Raw genomic sequence first — 7,921 nt, forward strand, 5'->3', positions numbered from 1 at the left:
ATCACTCGCACCACCATCCCAACTGTCCCTGCCACCACCGGCCCCACCACCACCGTGCGCGGCTTACCGAGGCATCTCCTCTGCGATCTTCATGAGCATGTGGTTTGGGAGGACGTATCTGTGACAGCAGGAGCACAACACACACCGGTCAGGCCAGGGCACTATGCACGTCGCAGCAATAACAATAATCACACAGGCCGTACAAGCCCAACAACGCAACAGCTACAGTAATCGTACTACGCAACCATTGACCTACGGCACTGGAATGTGCAGTTTCTACAACTGGTTCAGGATCGCGATCAGGTAAATTAAAAAGTGCTGCGTCGTACACCCCAGTGTTTTACTGTGCTATATTATAAAACACCCGTGTATCGATATTTCCATTTTAATGTGTTATGGTCGAAACATCGTGATAATTTTTATTGTTTTATATATATTTTATTATTTATTGTTTGCCTTCAATGTGACTTTACCAAAAGAGCAAAGAATATGAATTACTGCAGTCACGAAAGTTTTAAATCAAAATTTGGACTGTGTGTTGTTTTGGTGCGGTCTTGGATCGTTTTTGTTGTTGTTTTGCTGCCATGCACTAGAGTGCATTGAGTGTTAAAAAATCTACAGTAATTAATGTAATTATGCAATTTGTACTTATATGCTTTATATTCATACATTTTTCGCTACTCTGGACATCTGTGATAAAGAGTTCATAGCTCATCGGATTCCTCCAGTCTAAATAAATATTCTGTTAAATCAAGATAAATATTTTGAACGCTGTGGTGTTGTTCCCTTTGCTGTGTTATTCTATGCTGTCAGAAAGTCCCGTGCTTTGCTGCACTATGCTATGCAGTGCAGTACACGGCTATTTCAGCGCCGCGGGCGCTCTCACCCCGTGCTCTCGTCCTCGGTGCGTGCCGTGCGGTCGCGCCAGGCGTACAGGAGCCGGGCGGCGCTGCTCTGCTGCACATCCAGTGGCTGCTTGTGCTTGTGCAGCAGCTCCAGGTAGGAGTCTTCGGTGAACACCGGCTTGTGGTAGCACTGAGACACACACACACACGCACACAGGGAGAGAGAGGGAGATGGAACCACGCAAGTAGTGACAGCAGCAGCAATAATTACCAGGGTTGTTAAAACGATCATCGGTTAACTGGCAATTGTTTTCAGCATCAATTACCAGTTCTGAAAGTCGGTAACCAATGTTTCCAGTGGGAATTTTTATCGCGAATGCACTAATTAGGATGCATGAACATTAAAACGGTACGGCGGGCCCGAGTCACCACATTGAACAAAAATCGGCATTTTGCGACCCCCTCCACTGCCACTGTGTAGCATATTATTACGTTCCAGGGACTCTATGAGATGATAGGACAATAGTCTACACACATTACACCATGAACTATATCACTTCGTTGATCTAGTTAAAAAGATAAATATATTCTTTGATTATTGCACGAGGCCTTTTAAGGGAATAAACAATATTTTTGGAGGGGTGGGAAAACTTTCCCGATCAAGAGTGAGAGTGGTGGATTTGCTTACAAAGATAGGCTTGTAACTTGCTCACTGGTGGAGCCAGTGGGGGGTGGGGTGTCACGTGCCCCCCCAATGATCCGATCGAAATCCCTAATTTAGATCGGATCATTGGGGTTTATTGGTAATAAATCGGCATTTTGCGACCCCCACTGCCACTGTGTAGCATATTATTACGTGCCAGGGACTCGATGAGATGATAGGACAATAGTCGGAGTCCATAATTGGCAATAAGTAACGGCAAAGCAGTTATAAGTGACTCACAGAATTGTGCGCAGTCGCGTATACAGGACACGACTTCCCTGAAGGCATCAACACCTTCAGCGAGCGCAATGCCGATCACACAACGCGGTTCGAACTCGACCCTCGATCGATGGCTGCGCCATCGCCGCACTACGCGTCAAATAAAAACCAAGGAACAAGTCCTTACTTACTAACACTATCTTTTTTCATTGCTGGAGGGGTTGCCCCCCTCCACCTGAAAATCCTGGCTCAGCCATTGCCCACGCACTACTCACCTTGAGTGCCACAGTTCGGGTCTGGTCCCACACAAGCTGCAGGAGGTTGGGTCGGCCCAGCGCCTTGGTGAGCAGGTCGGCGCGGACGCGGTCGTACACGTACAGCAGGTAGTGCGTGTCGGCACGCGCATAGTGCAGCATGTCTGGCAGGAGAGGCCTGTGTCTGTGTGCGTGCATACGTGGATGTGTGCAAGTGTTGGTGTGTATGCAATTTTGAGTGTGTATGTGTTTGTTTGTGCGTGTGTGCATGCGAGTGTGTATGAGACGCAGATGTTAATGTACCGCAACATTTATCTGTTGACCCATGTTTCATTTCCGGTGAAGGCTAACATCATTTGGGAGTGATATAAAAACCAGTATCGGACCTGGGCCTTAAATGAGCACCTAGTATAAGATATGAACATCAGCACTGGGGAAACAAAGGAGGTCAGGCATGATGCTAACCACATTACCCTCTCAAACATTGTGCCAGCCTTAATAGGGGCTCGCTAAGATAACTTGAGTGGGGAGGGGGGGTGAAAGTGCTTCATATGTGCTGTTCTATGAACCCAGTGATGGTACTTCAATTCCTCACCCTGGCCAACTAGATTCAGCAGTCTATTCAGGTGACACGGGGGATCTTTGTCCTTGTGTGTGAATGTGTAAGCAGTAGAGTATCGGCTAGCACCCTGTGCTATGAACCTGGTGAAACGAGTTCGATTTCTACTCACGGCCAACACCTGTGACAATTATCTGAACCGGCCCCGGGCCTCCACTAGCTCGACTCAGCCTCAAATGAGTACCTGGTGTAGCGGTGTGTAAACATCACCACTGGGGAGACAAAGGCGGCCGTGCATGGTACTGGCCACCCACCCCCTCCTTCACAGCACTTTCCCCAACAATTAGTTGAGGCTATACAGGGGATCTTTGCCTTTGTTTTTGTACGTGTGTAAAAGTTAGCCCGTGCATGCGCGTGCGTATGCAGAGGTTCGAGCAAGTGCGGCGTGCGTACCGGATGCGCCAGTCAGCCAGCTGGTACTGCTTGTCAGTAGACAGGCTGCAGTAGTGCATGAGGAGGTGGGCGAGCGAGTTTCTGGCAAGGCCGAGGGAGCGCGCCGCTGGGTGCGTGTCGAACAGGCCCACCACGTACAGGCCCAGGTCACGTTGCAGCCACTCAATGTCCGAGTCCGCTCCGTGGAAAACCTGCGCCCCCGCCACACCGCAGCGTCAATCACCACGTCACCGTGGCAATCACTGCGCCACTGCGTCGCCGCGTCAAGCACCACGCCTCTCACGTGGCCGGTGCTCAAGATATGGTTACAACGTCCCTAGTAACCATCGTCGCCGCCGCCGCTATCAACAAGGCATGGCTGCAGCCAGCCCCCCTTAATTGCTTCCTTTCTCTATTTCCCTTGCTCGGTCCGACCTGCTCCCTCCTATTCTTTGGTCCTTTCGGTAAAGTCACCACCACGTAGAAGGGAAGCAATAAAATAATACAAATATATAAAACAATAAAATTCTCACGACGTTTCGACTGCAACACAAGCAATGGTCATCAGGTGTGAAAACCACAGCAAGAATTTTATTGTTTAATATTTTTATTATTTTATTGTTGCCCTTCTACGTGGTGACTTTACCGAAAGAACCAAGAATATGAATCCCTGCAGTCACGAAAGCTTTAAATAAAATAAAAAATTCTGCTCCCTCCTGTTCTCCCCGTGTAATTCTGCGCCCCGAGATGTTTGTTACGTATTCTTAGTTTTTTCGGTAAAGTCACGTTGAAGAGAAACAACAAAATAACAAAATATATATAAAACAATAAAAAATTCTCACGACGTTTCGACCATAACTCAAACGGTCATCATCAGGTGTGTCGGTATGATGATGACCGTTTGAGTTATGGTCGAAACGTCGTGAGAATTTTTTATTGTTTTATATATATTTTGTTATTTTGTTGTTTCTCTTCAACGTGACTTTACCGAAAAAACTAAGAATATGAATTACTGCAGTCACGAAAGCTTTAAATCAAAATTTATGTTTGTTACGCTTTAGGTGCAATACAAGTGCAATTTACTGTCGTAAACATTCACCCAATGGCATTCATATCGAGTGTGCAGGCAGTGCAATGATACATTGGCAGCAAGCTGGAGGGACCCAGGCGTCGTGCTACAAAGTCGGCGAGGGAGAGGGATGCTGTCTCACTCGATTATTTTGTTTATGCATGTCTACGTGCACGCGTGCCTCTCACCTTGACAATTTTGGGGTTGGTGAAGGCCTCGTTGAGGATGTGCAGGTCGTTGCGCAGCATCAGTGTGTCGATAATGAAGTCCTCTTCGCGCGTCGAGATTTGCATGAGGCAGGTGATGCCCAGGAAGGAACGTTATGAGTGATGCTACGGGGCCACGCACAGGAATAGCCGCTCAACGGTCGGCGGACAAACAACAGTAGAAGAGGCAGATAGGCGGTCGAGCGGGACGAAAGCACACAGACGGCACAACCCAACAAACCAACCGCACATCACAACTCGATATTATACGACCACACACGTCACACACACATGCTGGCACTCACCCAGACAACAAACACAGATCCCCCGTAGAGCTTTAACAGACTGTTGGGACAAGTGCTGTTAGAGAGCACCTATGCAGGCCGAAACGGCACACGAGGGGTTGGGTGGCCAGCACCATGCCCGGCCGCCTTTGTCTCCCAAGCGACAATGTTTTTAAACATCGCACCAGGTACTCAATTGAGGCCGAGTCAAACTAGGGGAGGCCCAGGACCGGTTCAGATAATTGTCACGAGTGTTGCCCATGAGTGAGAATCGAACTCGGGTGGCTGGGTTCATAGTGTAGAATGCTAACCACTACACTACAGCTTCCCACAAACTGACACTCACGCCGACACACACACACACTCACACCGCCCTTACCTCAAGGTCCACAGCGAACTCCTTGCACTGGAGCAGCTTTTCGTTGACCTGCGCTAGTTCTTCCAAGGAGGTCACTAAGGTCAGTGGCATCTCCTCCTTCTTCTCAACGGCACCATCAAGACCATCAACATCACAAGCAGAACCAACAACATCAGCACCATCAACAATAACACCAACAACCACTACCAGCTCCATGTTCATCATCTCCATCAACACTGTTAAAAGTAACATCACCAGCAGTAGCACCAGCACTTTGTTGTGTGTATACGTGTATGTGAGGAGCGGTAGCGCACTACGCTATGAAGCCAGCGACCCAAGTTCGATTCCTGCTCAAAGCCAACACCAGTGACGATCACTTGAACCGGTTCTGGGCCTCCCCTTGGTCGACTCAGCCTCAACTGAGTAAATGGTGCAGTGCGTAAACATTAGTACTGAAGAGATAAAGGTGGCCGGGTGTGGTATCGACCACCCAGCCCCTCGTTTGCCATGCCGGCCTTCGGAGGTGCTCGCTAACAGCACTTGCCGCAAAAGTATGTTCAGGTTATATGAGGGATCTTTGTCTTTGTATGTATATATATACATTCGTGTGTGTACTTGTGTGTACGTGTGTGTTCACCTGTGGTTCTGGCTCTTGAAGGAGCTCCTCACTGGGAGTGAAAGTCTCCAGCTCAAACTGGTATGGTGGGCAAAGCTGCACGCACACATGGGCACACAACAGCAGCAACAATTCAGCACTGGCTGGTACCATCAGCACACCATCAGCACCAGGCAAGGTGCATTCCAAAGCCATGACGAGCAGTGAATACTCACTGATGGGAAGTCACAGGACAGACACACTTGTATGAAACACAAATACACACTGGTGTGTACCAATGTCTATTTGCTTGTGTATCTAATTTGCATTTGTGTGTCTGCATGTAACCGTACACATATTCTTTGGGTCTTTCGTTGAAGCCACATAGATAGATCAAATAATAAAAAATAATAAAGATAAAAAATAACATCACGACGTTTTGATCACAACACAAGCTATTGTCATCAGGTGAGAAATATCGCAGGAGAGCTGCTGAGAATATATGGTGGGAGCGCTGCTAAAGAGTTATAAAGGTTTGGGATGGGTGTAGCGGAAGGGTCAGTGGGCGGGCTAGAGATTAAATTTGTATGTAAATGTAAGATCGGGTAAATCTTGACAAACGAAGCTGCGGGGGTGGCCATTGTATTGTGAGAGATTAGCATGTCAATGTAAGAGATTAGCATGTCAATGTAAGAGATTTGCTTGTCAATGTAAGAGATTAGCATGTCAATGTAAGACATTTGCTTGTCAATGTAAGAGATTAGCATGTCAATGTAAGAAATTTGCTTGTCAATGTAAGCTCGGAGAGAGCTCGGCAAGAACATTGCCACATGGAGGTGGAAAAGGATGGCAAGCCGCCATTTACTAACACAGCTAAAAGTGGTTGTGTTAGTGAATGTAACGCTGAGAGTTGAAATGTAACTGCTCACATAGGTAAGTAGAGAGGGAACATCACAGCCAGTTATGACCTAAACTGGTTAATAACGTCCTTCCAATGATTGCTCAGTTTGTACCCATCTTCTCGGTTGAAATCGTGTCTGTGTAATAAGATCAGGTAAATCTTGACAAATGAAGCTGTGGGGGTGGCCATTACATTGTGAGAGATTAGCATGTCAATTTAAGGAATTTGCTTGTAAGCAATCGTCACCATATGACGATTGCTTGTGTTGCGATCGAAACGTCGTGATATTGTTATTATTTTTATTATTTCTATCTTTATTATTTTTTATTATTTGATCTATCTACGTGGCTTTACCAAAATACCCAAATAATATGAATTCCTGCAGTCACGAAAGCTTTAAGTCAAGATTTAAGCGTACACATCTTTGCGCAAATTTTTACATCAGTGTATGAGTCGATATATTTGCGCCTCATATTACAATTGGAGAATTTCTGAACTGGTCTTGAGCCTTTGCTAGGTGAACTCCGCCTTGAATGAGTACCTGGTGCAGTGTATATACTGTACATCCGTAATGGGGAGATAACCAGCACCTCGGCATGGTGTTTCCCACACTACCCCCTTGTGTGCTGTGCCAATCTTCATAAGTGCTCACAAACAGCACAACAATCTATATTATCTCCTGCCAGTGAGCCTTCAACACTTCACGTGGCCTCAGAGTGTACCTAGCCTAGCACTAGTGGTAAATTGTGCTTGTTGTTGTTTTATGTGCCTGCATTAGTACGTATATACATTCATCTTATTGTGTTGATGCATGCATGAGTACATATCTTTGTGCCTCCGATGGTATTGGTGTGTGCATCTGTGCGTGTGTCTGTATGTTAGTGTGTGTGTGTACGTACACGTCTTCCTGTGTATGCGTACGCTGCTGGTGCAGGAGGTCAGCGAGGGCGGGAGGTACGTCCAGGTCATCCGGGCGCACGTCCCGGCGTAAACGCAGTGCTGCAATCACACAAACACACATTCACACCAACCTCATTAGCCGTCGTTTATCACTGCTGGGTAAAGGCCTCCCCATACTTCACTGTCGAGTGATTCAACAATTCATCTCACGTCTGTGCATGAGCAAATCTCATCACACAATCACCACGGTGGTCATATTAAAAGATTCACTCCTTTGGCTGTTATTTCATTAACTTTCTTGTCCATCCTTTTGAGTAAAGCTTCCTGCCAAAGGCAACTTGATTCCCCAAAACAATCCATATTTTATTTCCATTTGTTTTCCAGTTTGTATTCGTCTTCTTCTTGTCAGTAATTCCCAGCATGCACCTCGATGTAATTATTTGCATACATAACAGCTTTTATGCAATATTCTAGATTTGCAGTTTTCGTGACTGCAATGATCCATACTCTTTGGTTCTTTATGTAAAGTGATCCATGTCACAGCATGAGAAGATTTGAGATGCATTAGTCATTTATTACATGTTAACATATGTGCT

General features: G+C 46.4%; 1 long non-coding RNA gene across 1 annotated transcript; it reads right to left on the reverse strand.

Annotated features, from left to right (window-relative positions):
• Window positions 1-3,300: 3,300 nt before the first annotated feature.
• Window positions 3,301-5,641, reverse strand: LOC142930935 (uncharacterized). The gene is made up of 3 exons (XR_012946935.1): window positions 5,567-5,641; window positions 4,951-5,049; window positions 3,301-4,413 (listed from the first exon to the last, which is right to left on the reverse strand). It is a non-coding gene; the product is annotated as an uncharacterized LOC142930935 (long non-coding RNA).
• Window positions 5,642-7,921: the final 2,280 nt, after the last annotated feature.

This window comes from Petromyzon marinus, chromosome 46 (assembly GCF_048934315.1).
Source record: "Petromyzon marinus isolate PM22_M1 ecotype Great Lakes invasive population chromosome 46, UKy_Petmar_22M1.pri1.0, whole genome shotgun sequence".
NCBI lineage: Eukaryota > Metazoa > Chordata > Hyperoartia > Petromyzontiformes > Petromyzontidae > Petromyzon > Petromyzon marinus.